Raw genomic sequence first — 21,902 nt, forward strand, 5'->3', positions numbered from 1 at the left:
ATCGCACAATCATGGCTATTTGGGTCTGGGTTTTTTTTTTTTAAACTTAACAAAATCCCTTTGGATTCAACCATACTGCTGAATGAATCAATGAACAATTTCATGGTAGCTGTAATAGAGAACTGGAGACCTGTCCTTTCCCTGGTACCATGTAAATTCACCTACTCTATTCTCAGAACTTTAGTCAATCTGCAACTTCAGGGAGGCACTCCAAAATGAGAATGCTTTGTAGACTTTTCTCCACATTGGTAAATGGGTTTTAAGTCTCATTTGAATTTATCTTAAGTAAAGAATAATACAACCATTTATTATGCTAGGCTACTTAATACAGAGAAAATATATCATCTTCCCGAGGAAGGCAACTCCAGAAAGACTCTTTACAGATACTAGTTTACTAGATACCTAGTTCTCTGTGGTAGTGGTAGTAGTAGTAATAGTAATACAATTAACTTATTCTAGTAAGTTTCATTGTTACTGTAACTGAATATCCTATTACTCCATGTGTGTGTATCTGTGTGAGTGTATGTGTGCGCATGTGTGTGATATATGCAGGTATGAGTGTGGAGGTATATGTATGCCTTTATTCACGTAGGTGTATGTGTGTGTGTGTGTGTGTGTGTGTGTGTGTGTGTGTGTGTGTGTGCAGAAACATGTATACCATGATGTGAGTATGGAGGTCACAGAACAACCTCAGCCTGCATATGCCAGGCTTGCTGGCCTATGAGCTTCTAGAGATACTCTTGTCTGTTTTACATTTTTGCGGTAGGAAGGAATGCTGTTATCATAGAAGCCTGTAACCGTACCTGACTCCGCATAGGACCTGAAGACCTAAGTTCAGGTCCTCATGCTTGCCTGTGGCAAGCATTCTATCACTGACCCCAGCCCTTAGAGCACATTAGGTATGAGGTAGGTAGGGGCTGGAGAAAGAAAAATAGGTGTCTATGTCACTCGATCATGTTTAATGATTCAGAAGACTTAGCGTGTGTTTATGTGGGAAGCAGATGACCCCAGAGCAAAACTGGGGGACTGACAGTAATTAGGAGGCTCCTGGAGTTATGGTGTCTTCTCTTCTTCCCTCAGTTCCACACGGGAACTGAGCCATCAGAGTGGATAAAGTGATAATACCATTAATCAGAGACTTGTCATCAAGTAAAGGTACGGATCATGGAACACACGGGATTTCCCTCTTGTTAGCCATGTGAAATGAAAGCGTGCTTAAACTCTCTAAGCTTTGCGGTCTTTCTATGAAGAATAACAGCAATAGCACCTGTCAGGCTGGGGGTAGTTTTAAATTAGATAATGTCAGCAAAGCATCCAGCACAGGGATGGGTTTGTAAATGGAGTTCCACCCCCATCTCCACCCTGGCTTCTGTGTCTGCAGGGATTCAAGGTATGTCTTCAGAAGTGAATCGGGTTACACAGGGAAAACTGGGTTTTCTCTGGCTCTCTCCCACCTCCTCTTTGACTGTTATGCTGCATGTGAGTCAGCTCAACTCTAACCCAAAGACTTTTAGTGAGGCAAATCACTATTCATTCTTTGACAGTTACGAACTCCATTCCCATAGTGAAAGATTCAGAACGTCTTCTTAAGAATCTACACCCAATACCAATCAATACGAATGCTTTTCTTGGTAGCATGTGTATATTTCTCTGTCTTTGTTTTCTGTCTCTCATTGAGCTTTAAGTTTATTGACCTGCAGAGAGAAGAAAGACTAGAGACTTGCTCATTTTGGAAGACCTTCTTATTGGTCCTTAGATCATATATCTCCTGCCCTGCTATGTCTCCTATGTAAGACACTGAGAAGGCCCTGTCTACCTGAAGACAGTTCCTGTCTGCCTCAGGTGGCCTGAGTCTCTTTCTCCTGCCTGCATTCCTATTTCTGAGGAGCCAGCCTCAAGAAGCCTGCACTCCAGCCTTCCCTGGAACAAACCAGCAAGTGAACACAGTACAGATACAGTGTCTCCTCAACTGTGGCCCCTGTATGAGGTACAATTCCAAAAGATTCTAAGCTCACCCCAGAGTATCTGAACCCTGGCTCTGAGGGGCTCAGCATCAGACCACAGCTATCTCATTCATAAGAAACACCTAAAACTTGCTGTAAAACAGATGTTTGAGTCCCAACCCAGATGTTCTGAATCAACATCTTCTTCGTGATCTCAGAGGACATGAAGCATGTGAGAGGAAGCACTCTGGGGTTTGGGCTCTAAAGCATGGCCCTGGGGCTAGAAACAGGGGCATCAGTTGGTAGCTGTTTAAAATGCAAGCTCAGGCACCATCCAGACTCCATGAACCAACCTGGAACAAAATCCTCAAATGTATGCTTGCATACGGCAGATGTTTAGAAGCTTTGCATGTTTGGTAGTTCTCTCTACCAGGGAGACTTCGCTTCCTTATACATCTTTGTCAACTTTGTATCAACCATGCAGCCTTGAGGCCATCACCTTGGGGACAGAAGTCTTCCTCAAAATGGATGATCCTTCCTCCCCAGAGTTGGCATTCAAATCTGGTTTTTCTGCTCCTGGGAGAGTTTTCTAAACAGTGGGGTGTGAGAGCCATTCTAGAGTCTCCTGTAATTCACTCTGGGCAACCACAGGCCTCCTCCTCCCTAACTGTGAATTGCCCGGAAGTTCATAGCTCTATGTCCTCCTTATAGACGGGATATAGAGGATATACTAACTGAGAGTGACAGAACTTTAGGTAGTTCCCTTTCCTGAGCTCTGGGTGAGCAGAGGCCCATTCTGTTCTGGGCTCTTTTGATATAGAGGGCATGCAAAGCTAGCCTTCCATCTTGGGGCAAGCTGGTGGAAGTGAGGGTGCAGGTTGCTGGGAACACACTGAATCTTCAGTGAGATTTGTTCAGTTAAAGAGCATGAGGACCTTTTAATAACTGTGTGTGCCCTTCAAATTTGGATAGCTAGTTAGATCTGATGTAGGTCAAGTGCCTAACGAGGACAAGGACGATAGCAACTTTCTTGCGATGGTGAGCTAGTCAGAGATGTATCTGATTCTGAATTACCTTGTATCTGGAAGCACACACCAACTTTGCCCTATGGCTGTTTGAACACCTGGGAGCCTTGGAGGAAGTGGGATTACCTCACCTAAGGCTGTTTCATGTTGATGTTGATTGATTGGCAACATCTTCTGTCAGTGTAGGGAAGATGGGAAGAGACCAACCAGCTTGGGTGATCCAAGGGCTTAACAGGATCTTTGATGGAGCCTTCTTGTCCTGGAGGTAGATGCCTGGAAGCTGGATGTGGGGTAGCTGAGTATTAAATACTCAGCAGCATCGCTAGGTCATGCAGGGCCCACTGACAAGACATGGGAATTGAATTCCATTGGATAGTGGAGTTGGCTTAGGATTTAGAGGGATCAAGAGAGGAGAGGATTGACCAACATCACAGACCCATGAAGACCAGACAACTGGCTTCTAAGGGTGAATAGAAACTCAGTAATGAAACACACATACAACTTGAACTGCATTCAATTATGACTGCTTCCATTTCTCACTAATAGAGATACTTCTAATCTAATTATCCCATGAAATTGATTTATAAACTATCCATTTATTTTGGCTGTGGTTGAAGAATAAAACAACCAAGGAGCAGAATGTGATATTTTGGAGCCAAAAAATGCTTGCATTTAGATTCAAAGTCTGAAGCCTCATCCAGTTAGCCTATCTCACATAAAAGGAGTTAGGTTCTTGTCAACTCTCTGGGGAATTATTCTCATTTCTGAACCAGAGAGAGAGAGAGAGAGAGAGAGAGAGAGAGAGAGAGAGAGAGAGACAGAGACAGAGACAGAGAGAGACACAGAGGGAGACAGAGGGAGACACACACACAGAGAGAGAGAGAGAGAGAGAGAGAGAGAGAGAGAGAGAGAGAGAAAGAGAGAGAGAAAGAGAGAGAGAGAGATCTGCAGCAATGTTGGAGAAGGCCTATGTAGAGAAGACCAATGAGGGGCTGACAACCAGAGCCAGTAGGCTCTAATGAAGCTGAGGTGGATGAAAAAGAAGCAAGGGTTAATTAAACAGTGTCTGAATAGGAGAGCCATAGAAGTGGCAAGCATGGATAGGATGACTATTGGGAATCAACAGCTCACACAGTCAGAGAGATCGTTAGAAAACTAAACTGAGCTGATGGAATGAGATGGTAGAGCCTGAGTGCTCGGGCAATGAGCTATTCCTGCAGACCAGTATGCTACTGTGTCTAAGGAGGCTGGTGTTTCTATTCTACCTGCATTGTGGCTGGCAGGTGAACAGAAGTCTGTGCAACTTGGAACTCACTCATCTTGGAAAACTGAAAGACACCATGCATTGTTGGGCTAGAAGAGACATAGGGAGGGCTTCCTGGTCTGCCTGTGTGTGTGTCTGTGTAGAGATTATTAAAATTTTTGCAATTGACTTTCCTGTTGTGAACTTCCACCCTGGCTACTTGTTAGCATGGGGAAAGACGCTCAACAAAGATATTTGGGGAAATAGGCAAAGAGGAACCTGCTGCTGATATGCTGAGACTGTATGGGTGAAAAGACTTGGAATCAAGCTTTATTAGCAAACAGGCTTCTTTAAGGAATCATCCCGTCCTAAATTCCTTCCTCGGCAGAGCACAGGATAAACCGTCCCCATTCTCTTTTGGCGTGTATCCCTAGAGTTGCTATTCCTGGAGAAGTAAGTCTCCGAAGCCATTGTTCTTTGGGGGGGCAGACACTCACAGTTTGTCCCAAACTATAGGAGGAGGAATCCAGTTGAGCTTATTTACTGCACTCTATAACACACTATACGGAGTGTGCACCTGTATTGTTAGATGAAGATACCAACATTGTTATGCTATCCTAATAAAAATACAAGCCAACAATGGGTTCCCTGACATCGACTGAGGAGATAACCATTTCCCAAACCCCGTGTTATTTATTTAAGGGGAAAATGAGTAGAAAGTCAGAAACTCAAAGGGATGGAAATGTCTACTTGGTGATAGTCACTACTAACACTAGTTAGTGTAAAGAATATTTAACTGTCAAGTAGGGCGCTTCCTAAACTGATGCTTCTCTTCCACCCTCAAGAAAAGAGACAGACCATTCATAAAAGTCAATATGCAAATTAAGAGTTTTTGCAAGTGTGCGGGATAGAGTCGTTCAGTGGCCTAGCCTAATGCCCAGCAGAGGAAGATGACAGCTCAGGCTGTGATCTACTCGGCCCTTATGATGCTCAAGCTATTTGCCTCTCAGAAACTGTACCCGGGAAGAAAACGAAGCTAGGGAGAACACAAGAGTGTTAAAGGCTTCACAACCTGGAGTTTAAAAACTATAAAGATTAAAAGCAGATTAGATGAGGTTTAAAGCCAGGCATCAGCACAGCTCTGACTTCTTTTGTTCTTTAAATTGCTTCCAGTAGCAATTTCTCCTGTGCTCGGAACAGAGTGACGCAGGCACATTCTAATCAAAACTCTTACTTACAGAGAGACCTACTGTAGCCATGCCTCCCACATCTGTGGATGGAGAGGTAGAGTAGAGAGGCTGCAGAGACAGCAGCTGCTTATGAGATCTGTGCAAGCCCAGCTCAGGATGGATGGGAAGTGATCCACGGAGCTCCTGGCTCACAAAGAGATCTCCCCTAAATGACAGGACAGTAAGGACTGTTCTCAGTGGGGCAGAAAGCCTGCTCTGAGCTTTGAAGGTGGTCTCAGCTAGTCACTGAGTTCCTGTTCTAAGGATTGCATGACATTCTTAAGTGAAGAAAATGAGAGAGTCACTATGGAGAGAAAGAGCCCGAGCTCGGCCATTGACTCCTGGTGCCCGAGGGAAACAGCTCATTTCCTATTTATTCGCAAAGGTCTCGGCGCTATGCCCCTGCTTCTGTTCCTGTAAGAGTCCAGGTCTCAAACGAGTATATTTTCCTTTCCTTCTCTCCTTTATTGCCTTAAAATTCTATGTCACCCTGATTCTCAGAATGGGTGCTGAAAAGTGCTACTCTCCAGGCCGGCCCCTTTGGAGTGGAGCACTAACATTTTGAGATTTTTCCCAGTTGCTCACTTTTTTCATCTTAACAGTTTTCCTCTCAGATGGAAATATTTTAATTTGGGAGGAAATTCTATGCAACAATCTCAGACAATTTTCACTTTCAATCTCTAGAGGCTGAATCTTGAGTACCCTCCCTCCCTCCAGACAGGGCTGAAGTGACAGATATAGATACACATATGGATATATGGATTGCAATCATGGTAGAGATGATTCTTGTGGGATTGGATATTGTCTTAGTCAGGGTTTCTATTCCTGCACAAACAACATGACCAAGCAGCAAGTTGGGGAGGAAAGGGTTTATTCGGCTTACACTTCCATACTGCTGTTTATCACTGAAAGAAGTCAGGACAGGGACTCAAGCAGGTCAGGAAGCAGGAGCTGATGCAGAGGCCATGGAGGGATGTTCCTTACGGGCTTGCTTCCCCTGACTTGCACAGCTTGCTTTCTTATAGAACCCAAGACTATCAGCCCAGGCATGGTACCATCCACAAGGGGCCCTCCCCCGCTTGATCACTAATTGAAAAAAGCCTTACAGCTGGATCTCATGGAGGCATTTCCTCAACTGAAGCTCCATTCTCTGTGATAACACCAGCTTGTGCCAAGTTGACACACAAAACCAGCCAGTACAGATATAGAGTAGGCTCTTGGATACATTGGTTACACATCCTGAAAGGGGCTTGCACTAAAGTCATGGGTATATCACTGAGGAATAATACCCCCCTCCCCAATGCTGTGTTTAGTTAGAAAGATTACTGTGTCTGGTGTCACTTTCTGAGATGAAGATGTTCAGTTATTTTGTCAGAAGAAGGATGGAGAGGGGTACTAGCAATTCTAAAAAGGAAGGAGAAAACCTCCTAAGGGGTGCAGGGGATGACTGCCATTTCCCTCCCGGTGTGGACAAGCATCTTTGTGCAGAAGAGTTTACAGAGGCGAGGGCACAAGGATCCAGCCTGTTCTCACCTCTAGTTAAAGATTATGATTTTCCTTCATTATCCTGGTGACAGTGCCCAGGGCAGCTTATGAATGGGAAGGGTTGTGTGCCTTGCGGACCTGACATTTCTGCCCTCAGGAACTTGAGTTATCAGTTCATTTTTAAAAAGCCGTATCATGTTACTTAGCCGTCTAAGGACATGTATTTTTCTGAGTGATAAACCACATCTCCTGTAAGATTGATTTGAAGTGAAGTATACGTGACAAATTTAATTTGTGTGCAGCTAAATATTTCTATCCACCAAGCTGCCGCTTCAAAATCCTTGATGCTGAGCCAGGGAGATGGCTCAGTCGATAAGACTTCTGCCTACAAAGAGAATGAGGGCCTCAGTTTGGACCCCCAGCACCTGTGTAAATGCCACAAGCTTAAGAGCCCACCTGGAATCCCAGTACTTGGCGGGGGAGGGGGGGTGGAGACAGAGGACTCCTGTAGATATCTGGCTAGCCATATTAGGCAAATTAGGCCAGCTCAGCACAAGTGAGAGACCTTGTCTCAATATGTAATGTGGAAAGTAGCAGAGGGAGAGACCTACCATGAGCTTCTGGTTTCCATACATGCTCATGCATGTGCACATAATCTCGTGTAAATGCATGTGTGTGTGTGTGTGTGTGTATGAGCACACATATGCAAAAGTATTTGTAATATTATTCTACCTAAATATTCCTAACTTGATCCACCTAGCCTCTGTTCTGGCTTTAGTTATATATCTATACCAGTAAAATGCATCTCTTATATCCGTTTCATAGATGTATTACATAAGAATAACAAGAAACATAATTCTATGAAGGGGTTGTGTCATACATAAAACAGAGAAAAGATAGTTTTGATTTTTTTTTAAAGAGCCTTTGTGGAAGATTGGTTTCCTCCCTCTCCTCTGGCCCAGACTTAGGAAACTCTGAGGAAATGATCATGCTTGTATTTGGTGATGTTGAGTGCATCATGTCACTGGGTTGGTCTAGAACAAGAAAAGTATGGGCATTCCATGTGGTAGCAGAATTGTGTTCTCATGTGCTTGCATCCAAAGCCTCAAAAGTAGTAAATATGTCCCCGGCTCAGTCTTCCAGCTTAGTCAGTTTTTAGGAACCAAGAACGGGCAGCTTATTGGACTATCTGGATGTGCCTGAGCTAATTCCCTGAGTCCTAAAAGATGAAAACCTTTCTGACTGTGGCTGAAAAAGGCTATGATAAGGCATGCGACCAGGGACACAGAGTCTCAGGAAGGATCATGCAGAGGACATGTAGCCACGAGTTGAGGCATCTGGGACAGCTTCCGATTTGGAGCCTCAAGAAAAGACATGGTGCCAGTAAGGACCATTTTGACTTTGAGTGTATTCACCTGTAAAATAAGTTTTCTGTGTTGTTTAAGTCACCATGTTTTATGGCCATTGATGGTGCTCATAGACAACTGTCATCCTTTTTACTGGGGCCGGGCTAAAGATTTCTTCTGGAAAGAGTCTCCGCTTAGGAGCTTCGCTGCTTCTTGACCTGCTGCTCCGTGGAGCAAGCTGGATTAGACAAATTGGCCAGTTCTTGCTTCGAGTGAGAAGTCCTGCCTCAACACGAGGTGGATGGTGACACCTAATGCCAACCTCTGGCTTTGACACACATGTGCACTTACGACCACACATGAGATTACATTTGTACTGTCACAAGAGGCAAAAAGAGAACAGTGTCTTTTCTTGTGGAGTAGAAGGAGAAGCAGAAGCCACCCAGGGAAGTCACTAGCACTGTCTCACAGATCTGGGTGAGTTTATAAATAGCACATAGGGGTGGGACAGGGGGTGGGTGTTTGAAGGAAGGCATATCCTGATGATAAGCATGCTGAAACTGTTAGAATAAATCCCCACTCTCCACCTATCACTATTAGCTCATTAGCTGGCTTATTAGGTATGGGTAGCCACCTAGCCTGTAAATGAAAACCGTGGGGAGCAAGGCAGCAGGCAGCAGTCCTCCATGGCATCTTCATCAGTTCCTTCCTTCAGGTTTCCGCTTGAATTCCTTCCCTGCCTTCCCTTAGATGGGCTGCCATAAGACCTTTCCTCTCCAACCTGCTTTCGCTCCTGTTGTTTTATCACAGCAACAGAAAACCTTACTATGACACAGGAAGATTTTTTTTTAAGAAAAAAGAAATGGTGGAAGAAAGGGGTAGTACCTGATCACATATGATAAAAGTCCTATTAAAGCCATGCATTTTAAATTTTATTTAACTTCCAGTGACTTGTTCCAGGAGATCATTGTTTCAATGAATGAATAGATTTGCTCATGAATACCGCTGCAGTGAAAGGGTACCTGCTGAAGATGGGCACAGGTACCAGGAGTGTCTGTGTGTGTGTGTGTGTGTGTGTGTGTTTCTGGCTAGGTTCTAATTGGATTCTATTCCATTGTGAGCGATCCCCTACTACCTCCTCAGGGTGCCCTTGGTCCAGACATCCTTTTTGATATTGTGCCCTGTTACAGTTCTTTCAAATTCAGGCCCAAAGGAGTCTGAGATGTTGGAGCATTAACATTTAGATTAATTTCTCCTGCCTGTTCTGTTATTGGATGGCTCCCTCCTGCTTCCTCACTGTAAGTTGCTGCAGCTACTGCGGTCTCCGGTAAACCTCTGAGGCATAAAGCATGGTGTAATAATGTCGCCTGAAAAGGATCGCATCAATTCAGACTGCCCGCACCACCCTGCACAAACCCTGGTCATGCTCAGCCGAAACGAAATACATCTGTAAAGATGTCGGTATTTATGTACCTGGGACTTTTGAAGATCGTTTGGTCCCTCCAGGTCTCAGGGCAGAACAATTGCATGGCCCAGTCAGAGATGTAATTGTCATGATATATACGAGGCAAAATTTTCTCATTTCTGCCTCAGCCCCTTCTGTGGAAATCAAATACATATGTCACTATCCAAACAAAACCTTTTAAGGGTGAGGGTTGGAGAAACTTAGGGACTTGGATTTTTACTGTTAGATGAACCATTTGGAAACATGTAATTGAACAAGGATTTGTGTCCAGTGTTTAAATGGACACCACACCGTCACATTTCTCTATATCTGATTGACTTGAATTCTCGAGTCTTCATTTTCTAGATGCTTGGTTTAGAGACAGCCTCCACTTTCCTTTTGTTCACAATGATCAAGATATTCTATGTGGAGACATGCCTAAAGAATGATCAGAAAGTCCAGTTAACCTCAGTGCTCACTTATGGTTCAACTTATAGTTCATTTGGAGACAGCTGGGTTTATTATTGACAATCTAGTGTAAACCTGGCTGCCCCTGAAGCATCTTCCAAGCAGTGGGGGAAGGCAGGATGGTGCTAACCCCAGAGAACACACTTTCTCTGAGCTCATCTGATGCCTTTGATCCAGAACCCAGTATGAGGCGTGTGCAGGCAGTGACATAGGATGCTACAGCACAAGGACTGAAGCACAGCCAGGGTGAGGCTGGAAGTTGGTCACTGGGTAACTTCTTTGTTTTTCCATGTTCTGTTTTATTTCCTCAGATTTGCAACCTTCCCTCATAGAGGAAGGTTCTTAAGATTCAAGAAACAACTAAGAAGGCTTGGGAAGTATAGAAAGTAACAAGACTCTACCCACAACCAACAGAGCAAACATGCTTGCATAAATGTAATAATTCCTGGGAAGACTGGTAGAACTGCCTGCAAGTTGGGTAGCAGAGCTGCAGGGACTCAGCTTCAGTGAGTCCTCACCCATGATGGGGTGGGCCTTTCAGTGGCTCAGCTTCCTTTGAGTCAGCCTAGAAGTAAGCCCCCATTCATTGGATTAGTTACATTTCTATTGTGATAAAATGCCCCAACAAAGCAACTGAGGGAAGAGAGGTTATATTTTAGTAAGGGTATAGAGGCCATCCTGGTGATAGAGGCAGGGCAATAGGCAGGGAAAGCATTTGCGGAAGCTTGCTGGGATAGCACTTAATCCACTCACAAGAAGCAGGGGCAGGGAGGAGGAGAAGAAATGGGGAAGAAAAGGAATTGGGGAGAGGCTCTAAATCCTAAAAGTCTACCCCCATTGATATACTTCCTCTATCAAGGGTCCACTTTGTAAAAATCCCACAACCTCTCCAAATAGCACCACCAACCTCAGAAGCACCGCCAACCTCAGATCAAATAAATAAACACATGAACCTGTAGGGGAACATTTCTCATTCAGACCATCACAGCGCTGCTCCTGTAACCCCCAACACATAACGGTGGGGTGTTTTCCTTGGTGTGTGGTTAGTGCCTTATGTGGTGGGAATGCACACTTGATCACATTCCCTTAGAAAAAGCCAGACAAGCAGAGACTGCTACTCTCCCTCATCCTCTGTCATCTGAGGGCCTCTTCTCCCTTAGAGTGCTAGATTATTGATCCTCTTAATTGAAGCCAATATGTTTCATGATTCTGCTGGTTTCCTGGCATATTGACAAGGCTTTGTGAAATGTCAACGGCCTCAAAACAAGACTCCCCCCTCTCTCTTTCTCTCTCTCTCTGTCCTCCTTCCTCTGTCTGTCTCTCCCTTTCCCTCTCCCTGTGTGTGTGTGTGTGTGTGTGTGTGTGTGTGTGTGTGTGACTGTCTCTCTCTGCAATTAGGGAAATTTCTGGTTACTTTCATTGTTTTATTTTGAGAAAAAAATTGAATGTTACAGAATTGTGGTGACATTTGAAGCTGAAGGCCAGAAACTAGGGTATTTATTCTGTAAGACCCCCTTTCGGGGACCCCCACTCTAGTCTCAGGAGTGTGAGAGCACCCAAAGAAACACGAGGACCCACTCGCTGTAATTACATGAGGACGTTTAATTACGCGGAGCTCCGGGCCGACATTCATCCCACACAGGAGATAACGGATGTCGGCCCCGAGGCTCAAAAGCCAGGGGCTTTTATGGGGTAAGGGGCTTAGGGGTGTGGAATTCAGCATAGCGACACACTATTGGCTTATTCAAACATTAACAGAAAGAACACAGTGCATCAGGACTTTGTTCCTGTGGGCTGGGGGCTTATCTTTGTTCACATAACAACCAGTTGATGTATATGACTTTACTCGGCACCAAGGGGTAACAGAAAGGAGGTTCCGGCCAGATGGTGTGAACTTAGATAATGTAGCCCCATTTGTCCTTGAATACCTTTTCATCTTTATGGCCAAGATGTTCTTAGGAATTCCTTATCAACAGCCCTGCCTTGGCCTGCCTGGGGGCTTGTTCTGCTTTGTTCTCAGTCCCAGACCGGGGCAGTGGGCTCTTAAACAACTCACAAGTTACAATATTTTATCTTCTTTCAATTCTACTGAATTTAGAAACTTCCATGTGAATTTATGCACTGCCTTGAGTGTGTGTCTTCCCTGTACTGTAAAGGATGCTGAAATCCTGTAACCTATCAGTATATTTTTGGGGACACAGAAACATAAGGGAATATACTTTGAAATAGTAGCTGTCCAGTCCAAGTATGTAAAATGATACCAACGAAGATATAACAACAATAACAAAGTATCTCTGTGTGAGCCAATTTGAAAAAAAAAACACTAAAATCTAACATCCTGTTTCTACCATTATGATGGAAGAACACATTGTATCATTGTGTATGTCTTAGTCAGGGTTTCTATTCCTGCACAAACATCATGACCAAGAATCAAGTTGGGGAGGAAAGGGTTTATTTAGCTTACATTTCCAAACTGCTGTTCATCACTGAAAGAAGTCAGGACTGGAACTCAAGCAGGTCAGGGAGCAGGAGCTGATGCAGAGGCCATGGAGGGATGTTCCTTACTGGCTTGCTTCCCCTGGCTTGCTCAGCCTGCTCTCTTATAGAATCCAAGACTATCAGCCCAGGGATGGTCCCACCCACAAGGGGCCTTTCCCCGTAGATCACTAGTTGAGAAAATGCCTTACAGCTGGATCTCATGGAGGCATTTCCCCAACTGAAACTCCTTTCTCTGTGATAACTCCAGCTGTGTCAAGTTGATACACAAACCCAGCCAGTACAGTATATATAAAGAGATCTGCACCCAAGGCTTGGAAATACAGTGCTCTAAAGTAGGGCTGTGGAATGAGTAACATACTCCCTCAACCACAGGAGAAGTGTCTAGACATAACTAGATGAGCACAGAGTAGAGAGGATCAAGCAAGCTAGGTTGTCTCTGCTAGGTGTATTCACTTTCTAATGCAGTGTGACAAGTGACAAGTCACACTTGTAAAGGCCCGGAACAATGCTACTTATCCAGGCTTCTTAGTGGGTTGCAGCTTGGGAGAATTCCAGAAATGCCTTCTCAGCAGGCTCTCACCAGGTATCAGAGGGATCCAGCCTCCGTGTCCTTTAAATCTCTTCTAAGCATGGGTGATGGTTGGTAGAGTGTTGTAAGGCTGAGGCTTTACTTCCATGGGATGTGTCATGTTAGTTTTTGTTTTTTTAAAAACCTTTAATAATATTTGCAATTATTACTTGAGAATTTCACGTGTGTATACAATGAAACATTATCCTGTTCACTCAAGGATTTTTCCCTCCAGTCCTCTCTAGGTCCCTCTAATATGCCCCTTCCCAACTTCATGGCCTTTTCTTTTCTTCTTTATTTTTTTTAATTAGGTATTTTCTTCATTTACATTTCAAATGCTATCCCAAAAGTCCCCCAGACCCCACCCCCCACTCCCCTACCCACCCACTCCCACTTGGCCCTGGCATTCCCCTACTGAGGCATATAAAGTTTGCAAGACCAAGGGGCCTCTCTTCCCAGTGATGGCCGACTAGGCCACCTTCTGATACATATGCAGCTAGAGGTCCATTATGTGCTGCCTGTACTTACCTAGATGTGGAACCATTCACTGGAACAAGCAATCCCATGGCCACACCTGCCCAAAATAAAACATTTGAGTAGGTCACTTCCATTCATCTTTAAAATTCTGCTGTGAAACCAGGCATGGTGGTACATGTCGATAATCTCACCACTTGGGAAGTAGAAGCATGAAGATCAGAAGTTCAAAGCCAGCCTCAGCTATACAACTACTGTGAAGTCAGCCTGGTCTATATGAGGTCCTATCATTGAACAAACAAATTAAAACCAAAATTGTGTTTTGTTTTCTAAACTACTATTTGTTATTTATATCTGACCCTTTGCATTTGTGTGTGTATTATAGTGATTTCAGCGATTTCAAATGGTGTGCTTCTCACTAGCCACTGCTTGAGCTGTCTTCATCCCATTTCACTATGAACGTATTTTCATTTCTCTGTGGTTTCTTTGGACTCCTGGGTTATTTATTCCCCTGTGTCCTGTTTCCCCAGATATAGTGAGTTTTTAAACAACAAGCTGCTGGGTTTTAATTCTATTCCATTCTGGTCTGATCATACCTTCATTGATATAGTCATTTTTTAAAACTTAAAAAAAAATTAAAAGTGCATTTACCTATTCATTTTGTGTGTTGGATGATATGGATAATGAAGGTTGGAGGTCTGATGACATCTTGAGGAGGTCATTTCTGTCTTTCTACCACACGGGTCCCAAGGATTGAACTCAGGTCACAAAGCCTAGTGGCAATCCTTTTTCACCCACTGAGCCATCTTAATATGTTCAGGAATATTTAAAAGTTACATTTGCATTACTGGCCCCTTTTGAAATTTTTGGTGAAGTTGAAGGGCCAAGAAGTGGGAGTGGGTGGGTAGGGGATCAGGGTGGGGTATAGGGAACTTTTGGGATAGCATTTGAAATGTAAATAAAGAAAAATCTTAAATAAATAAATAAATAAATAAGTTGTAAGACACCAAGAAAGACCTTGTTCTATTATGTATACAATTCATGAAACTCTGAGTTGACTCAGATCATTATCTTGAAGACACAGAGTAGAGACTCACAGAATAAAAGGATAAACAAACAAACAAAAAACTTGAAAAGAGTGTATATCCTGCAGTAGTCGGCTGTAGAGGTCTATCAATGTTACCTAGGTTGGAGCAACTATCTATGCTCTTCCCCGCGCTTTTATTTGGCTGTCCTGTGAGTTACACAGAAGGTCCATAAAAGTTGCTGACAGGTGTTGTCTATTGATCTATTTTTCCCATAGGCCTTTCCATTTTGCCTGTTTTAAAAGCTTTTAAAATAGTCACATGCATGTATAATTTATCTTGCTGAAAAAAAAAAAACAGTTCTATCACGACAAAACATTTATTGTTATTTCTTTTATCCCTTGACTTAAATCCAATTTTGTTTGTGTCCATATAGTGACTCTAGTTTGTGTTTTTATAGTGTGAGTATCAGTCGGGGTTCTCAGCATCCCTCTTTATCTTAGATTGCCCTTGTCTCTAAATGGCATTGAATATAGACACAACATAATTGCTTTTACTTTCAATAGTCAGTCTGATAATCTTTGACCTTTAATGGGAACACTAAGCCCATTTTTGCTTAATGTCCTGCTGATACATTGGTTGTAAGCTGAACTAATTTTGTTCTCTGTTGTCACTTGTTCAGGCCGTCTGCCATGAACATAGTTTTGGTAGTCATCCCAAATGCATTTCAAACTTACTCTAATCTATTTAATGGCTTACCAGTCCTTGTCAAATATGAGGAATGTCAATGTCACAGTTTCTTCACTACCTAGGACAGGACGCTGAGGGCAGCAGTCAAGTGTTAAAGGCATCCTGTGATTAATTCTCCATGTCTCTAACAGCAGAGGAAATCTCTGGACTCTCATCATTAACCCATCTCTGAATTTTACAGAACTCTGCATTTGTTTCTGGAATCCTGACTGTCATCCTCTCAAACGTCTTCCTCAGTCTGATAATGACACTTTAGAGATTCCCAAGAAGCTGGTCTGCTGGCTGTAAATGACCCCAATTCTACTTAACTTGAAACATCCCTCTCTTGCTTTCTTGTTTCCACTGGGTGTGGCGTTCTGCCTAGAATTCTTTTCCTTTGAGCAGTCTGGGTGCTCTTTCCGTGCCTCCGGCCTCTTTTGCTTCCAGTGATGAATTAGATATGTCCAGCGCTAGAGGTAGCACAGCATCGCTCTGCTTTTCTGCTGCTTCTGGAACAGTATGCCCCTCTCAATATTCCCAGAAGTTGGACTTTGATGTCCCTAGGTGTAGATTTCTTTGTAATCATCATGCCTCAAGTTCGGTGAGCTTCTTAGAATTGTAGACTGTTGATTTTTTTCCTTATTTTTCCCTTCACATTTCACAGCTATTTATCGCTATGAACTCCTTTGGCTTTTATTGTTTCTATAACACCGTTGGTTTCTATAACGCTATTGGTTGTTTAAAATGTTCTCTCCATATGTGGACACTATGAGTTTTTAAGATTTTTTTAAGCTAGCCTATAGAGTAAAGGACTTTGATCAGACATTTTAATACATATCTATCATTGTACTTACTCATATAGAAGCCTTGGGTATTCAGATAAGGGAGGGTGTGACACAAAAGATCAAGTCCTCTCTGGACTGTATCCAAGACCCCAGACAGTTGAATTCAGCCTTACCTCACCCACACTAAGTCAGACATCTGGTATCACTATGTTGCTATAACCACCATGCACACCAAGGAGAACCCATGCAGCTCATTCTCTACCCAATACCAGGAAGTTTGTCCACTCTATTGATTTGCTTTTATTGATAGTTACGAGATCCAAAAGTCACTTCTTGGACTATATCTGGTCCTGGTGCCCTCCTCATAATCTGTCTAGAATAGTGTGTGTGTGATATGGCCTGCTTAATCTGAACTCTATGGTAGAGAGGTGTGCCCCCTTTAGGCCATGACTAGAGAAGGCTGCAGGTCCCTTCTTTCCTTATATTCTTCCTGTCTTTCTTTAGAAAATAAACTTTTATCTCTTAGATTCACCCTATTGGCTACATCTTAAAAGACTCAGCCCAAATTAGTCCTTAGTCCCTTAACAAGAAAGATTAACATCACACACACACACACACACACACACACACACACACCCCCAGATACACGCACACAATCTAGTCTTTTTCTTTCTAATAGACTTGTACACACACATATACAGGCATACATGCTCACTTGTGCGCGCGCGCACACACACACACACTCACACCCATGTGCAATCACACAATCTAGTCTCTCTTCCTTTGTAACTCAGCTTGGCAGAAACACAAGCTGAGTGACAAACAGGGCCAATCCTAGAGTGGGATTTTAAATTTTAGCACCATCCTTCAAGCTGTCTCTTACTGGGACATGGGCAAATGGACGAAGGTCCCTGTCCTCAGACCTTTATGGCTTTTAGAGACAATGACTATTAAACTAGAAGCTGTCAATTGGATCCTGTCCAGCTGATCAATTCCTGTATGCAGATTTCCTTTAACTTTTATACTGTTTGCCTTGGGTCAGTTTCTGTGTGGAATGAAATTAAGGGCAACTTGGTCTTATTGTAAAATGGAGTTTTATGTATTCGGAAGAATGTCAGACCAAGGCCCCTTTCTTTGGTAGTTTTACATTGGGTTGGAGAGATGGTCTCTAGAAGAGACTGAAACATACAATTGAACAACCTAATATCAGGCTACGTCCCAGGACTTTGACTCTCATGAAATACCTGTTCCCTAGACTTCAGTCCCTCTGAACTGTGGGACCATGAAAGGCCTACAGGAATACCTAGATCATGCTTTTCAACCCAAAATTTTCTTGCTTGTTTATTTAAATGTTTATTTTCTCCCTAGCATTCATGATGTATGTACAAAAAAAAATCTTTCAACTTGTTTAAGATTTCCTTTAAGGGTCAAAAGTCATCTAACCTACTTCCACAGGTCAAGTCAACTATGCTGATTACCATTATTCAACCTTTAACTAACAACCAGTTTCCTTTTAGAGACAAACTGTTACTGCCTATCCCAGATACACAACTAACATGCTATTTTCTTCCTCAACCATCCAAAGCAGACTTAAAGGATTCCTTCCAGGACTAAAGTCCTCATACACCCTTGCTTTTCTAGGATGATAACAATGATTCATGATGTGCTCCCAAGCAAACTATTGCAGGCTTAACGTTTGCTATCCACGCTATGCAGACATCGCCCTGCTGGGAATCTGCTCCTCTGTTACAATTGCTCTACAGGTCTATGTCCACACGGTGTCTGCTGCCACAGCTCCAGCTGAGACAGCGTCATCTCCTGAGACCCACGGAAAACAAAGCTGCCTTCTTCCAGACACCTCATCTGGCTGAAGACTCCCGAGATGAAATCCAGAGACACGTGCTAAACCTCACAGAAGAAAGACTTGGGACCTTCCAGCTACAGATGAACTCTCTTGCCAAAGCCAAATGACTGCTGAACTGGGGGAAAGTTACAAGATAGTGAGAAAAACATAGAGTCTATCTAGATTAATTAATTGCTGTTCAAAACAGATGTTATTACCCTCAAACAATTACCCCGGAACAATTGATTCTATAATCTCTTGCCTTCCCAGCCCTTACCCTTAACCCTCCTTACCACTCTGGCTTAGTTGTGCTACTCCTCTAGCCTGTATGTTTTCTTCTGATACTTCCACTCTACCCCAAATTTTCACCACAAATGACACAGTCACTCCAATGACCCTTCCCTTTAAAAAAAAATGTAAAAGGGGAATTTGTGGGACTGTGAAAGGCAGCTTGTTTCTGGTCGAGAGAGACTTACTCTGAAGACCCAGTAGAAATTCTACAAGGGATGAAACAGTGAGCCATGCTCCCAGACAGACATGCTCCCAGCATGACACCACAGAGCCCTCAACTCCATAATTCTGTGACTATCAGTCACACAGACAATGTCCCAAGCTCCTGACATTCTGGCTAGCCTCTATCCTCACAGTTACCTGACAATAGCCAGGTATGCTCTTTCCCACAGCTACCCTGTAACTGCAAGATAGCCCAGCCCACTATAAAAGGGGCTGCTTGGCCCCTCCTCTCTCTTAAGCTCTCACCTCTCTTATTCTCATCTCTAGTTCTCCTTCTCCACTTCCATTTCCTCCCTCTCTCCACGTGGCCATGGCCAGCCTCTCTCCTTCTACCTTTTGTTTTTCTCTTTGCCTTTCTACAATATAGCTCTAAAACCATAGATTATCTCTGCTCATTGAGATTCGCCATGTTGGGACAACAGAGTGGGCTTTCCTCTAAAAAGTCGTGTCTAACCTCCCACCGGAAGACCTTTCTGGGCTCCAGCCATGGACCAGACCAAGGACTCTTGCCCGAGTGGAAACCTCTTAGCACTTCCCTCTTGCCCTCTTCTCCCTTTGGCCCCTGGGCTGACCAAGCTGTCCCCGTAGCCCCCACTTTGTTTTCAGCTCTTTCAAGACATACAGCGAAGTCTGGGATGTCTGAGACTGAGAACCTGCCATCTCTGGCCTCTGTGAGGCCCAGAGACCTCGGACTGCTCCCTCTCCATGCCCCCTCTCCCCCTGGGTTCTGTGGCTTCCCACAGCCAGACACCCACCTGGGGCCACGTGGAGACCGCGCCCCACACCCCTCGTCTGTCTGCCCAGAGCACTGGAGCTTTGGCAGGACTTAGGTTCTCTCCCATCCCCTTTATTCCCCCATGCCTGCTGCTCGACACTGAACTAGGGGCCAATACTTGTGTTGGGACTACAGTTTACAACTCACTCCTTCTAGGTCTCTACTATAGATCAGACAGATGATCTGAGCTCAGCCTTCTTTTACTGGACAGTGAGCCTCCCATCTAAGCTCACGACAGGACTCCCTATCTTTCCCTGGATGCTCTAGGATGGCATTGTAGCTTCCTACTCATGACCTGCACACACAAAAACCATGTTTGTACGGGAGTCTCTGGTAAACTGGATGAACATGTGGCAGTTTTCAGGTACCCAACACCATCAAAGAGGAGAAATAAAGATACCGACAGGATATTAAACAAATGAGTGTGGGCAGCAGCAAGAAGACAGGAGGTATATATAGCAAAGGTTGCAAAGAGGTGTCTAAAAGAGACCCTGGCCATTTAAATATGTTTTGGATCTATAAATGTGATCATGGAGGAGACAGAACTTCTGAGAGTTTATTCATCATAACAATGCCACACATAGATGTTTCTTCTGTCACTGCTGAGGATGAGTGTGGCTTAGGAGACTAGAACCTTCTATCCCTTATGTTAATGTCCCTTGGGCAAGCCTTTATGGTTCCATCAAACAAGATATCAGAACTTCTGATGAGTTTTCTGTCTTCAGCACCTAAGCCTCTCATGGGGCTTAGAATACAAAGGAGTAAATAGACTGAAGTAGCCACGTGTGGGCCAGACCAGTGAGTCTCTCTCAGAACTCATCGATCAGCTTCAAGTGGTTCTACAGCTAAAGTACTAGCTTGTCTCTTCTAGACCAGACTATAAGATATCACATTCCATTTAGATCAAGTAAAACATAATATCTATGATGAATTATAGCCAATAAGATTAGCAGCTATTCATACCAACAGGCTCCCTTCCTTAGTTTAATAGCCCCGATTCATCTACCGACACACAGAGCAAGAATGTTGGGTTCATAGATTGTGTGTGGTGGCTAGTTTTTATGTCAACCTGGCACAAGCTGGACTCATCTAAACAAAGGGAATCTCGACTGAGAAAATGTCTCCATAGGCTTGGCTTGTAGGCAAGTCTGTAAGGCATTGTCTGGAGTGCTGACTGATGTAATCAGTCACTGTGGATGGTGACACCGGTAGACAGGTGGTACTGGGGCATACAAGAAAGCAGACTGAACAAACCATGAAGAGCAAGCCAGTAAGCAGTGTTCCACCATGGCCTCTGCTTCCCCTCCTACATATAGGACCCTGCCCCTGCTTCTCTTAGTGATAATGTGACCCGAGAGTTGTAAGCTTAAATAAAGTTTATTCTTCCCAAGTTGTTTTGGTTGTGGTCTTTATCACAGCAATAGAAACCTAACTAAGACATGGGCTCTGCCTCTCTCCTTAATCAAAAGAACTCACTAAAGAAAGAGATAGCCCTCCTCACTACAGCCTTTATTACATTATGAGTCCATGTCCCTCAAGCAGAATGAAACCAGTTATGCAAGAAGTTAGATATGAATTAATGAAAGAAAACTCCAGCTTCATCTTGTGTGTGTGTATGTGTGTGTGTATTCATGTAGGAATGTGTGAGATGTGTGAGTGTGTGAGTGTGTGTGTACTCATGTGTAGGAATGTGGGAGGGGTGTGTGTGTGTGTGTGTGATGTATGTGCATCTGAGAGTTCATACATGTAAATGCAAGCGTGTCTGTTTTACATCCTGTTTTTGGAGATTGGAGGACAGTGTCAGCTGTTGGTCCTTGCCTTCCAACTTGTTTTGGGACAGTGCTTGGGTTCACTGTGGTCCTTTTTGCCTCTCCTTCTCTTCTAGTAGGGATGCAGGGATCACAGATGTTTGTGCTGTAATGTGTCCAACTTTCATATAGATGATTCAATCCAGAGAACTTCATGTTTGCATGACAAGTACTTTTACCCACTGAGCCTTTTCCCCAGCCCTGCAGCTTTATCTTGGCAGCTGAGTGGTCCTGGTTAGTCAAGGAGGAAAGTAAGACACAAGGGAATGAAGGAAACTGCAGGTGTAGCTTGGAGCTGTGTCTTCATAGAGTCAAAAAAAACCCCTTTACAGTTCAAAATTCTTGAGACCAACATTGAGTTCTGCTCGCTGGACCAGGGACTCACACAGCAGGGCACATTCCTAATCATTACATGCCTCCTAATGAAGGTCGCATGCCCTCAAAGATCTTGGCTTCACTATCATATCATTTGCATCATGATTTTGACCTTCTTTCCTGTGTGCTTTTTTTTTTTTTTTTTTTTTTTTAGACAATCGTGGGAAGAAGCAACTCTAAGAGGCAGATTTAATTCCCCCATGATACATGAGGGGAAAGGCTCACCTTACCCTCAGGAATACACCACTGCCCTTATTCATAAAAATCTACAATGCACACCCACTGTGTTGCTATCCTTCCCCTTGGCACAGCCCACTGCTTTCTC

The 21,902-nt window shown here is 43.7% G+C and overlaps 1 long non-coding RNA gene across 2 annotated transcripts in view; it reads left to right on the forward strand.

Annotated features, from left to right (window-relative positions):
• LOC115485826 overlaps window positions 1-20,776 on the forward strand; it is a 132,695-nt gene extending 111,919 nt beyond the window's left edge. For both annotated transcript variants that reach the window (XR_879865.3, XR_879866.3), the window contains one exon: window positions 17,905-20,776. This is a non-coding gene — a long non-coding RNA (uncharacterized LOC115485826). The remainder of the gene's footprint in view (window positions 1-17,904) is intronic.
• Window positions 20,777-21,902: the final 1,126 nt, after the last annotated feature.

This window comes from Mus musculus, chromosome 11 (genome assembly GCF_000001635.26).
Source record: "Mus musculus strain C57BL/6J chromosome 11, GRCm38.p6 C57BL/6J".
NCBI classification, from domain to species: domain Eukaryota; kingdom Metazoa; phylum Chordata; class Mammalia; order Rodentia; family Muridae; genus Mus; species Mus musculus.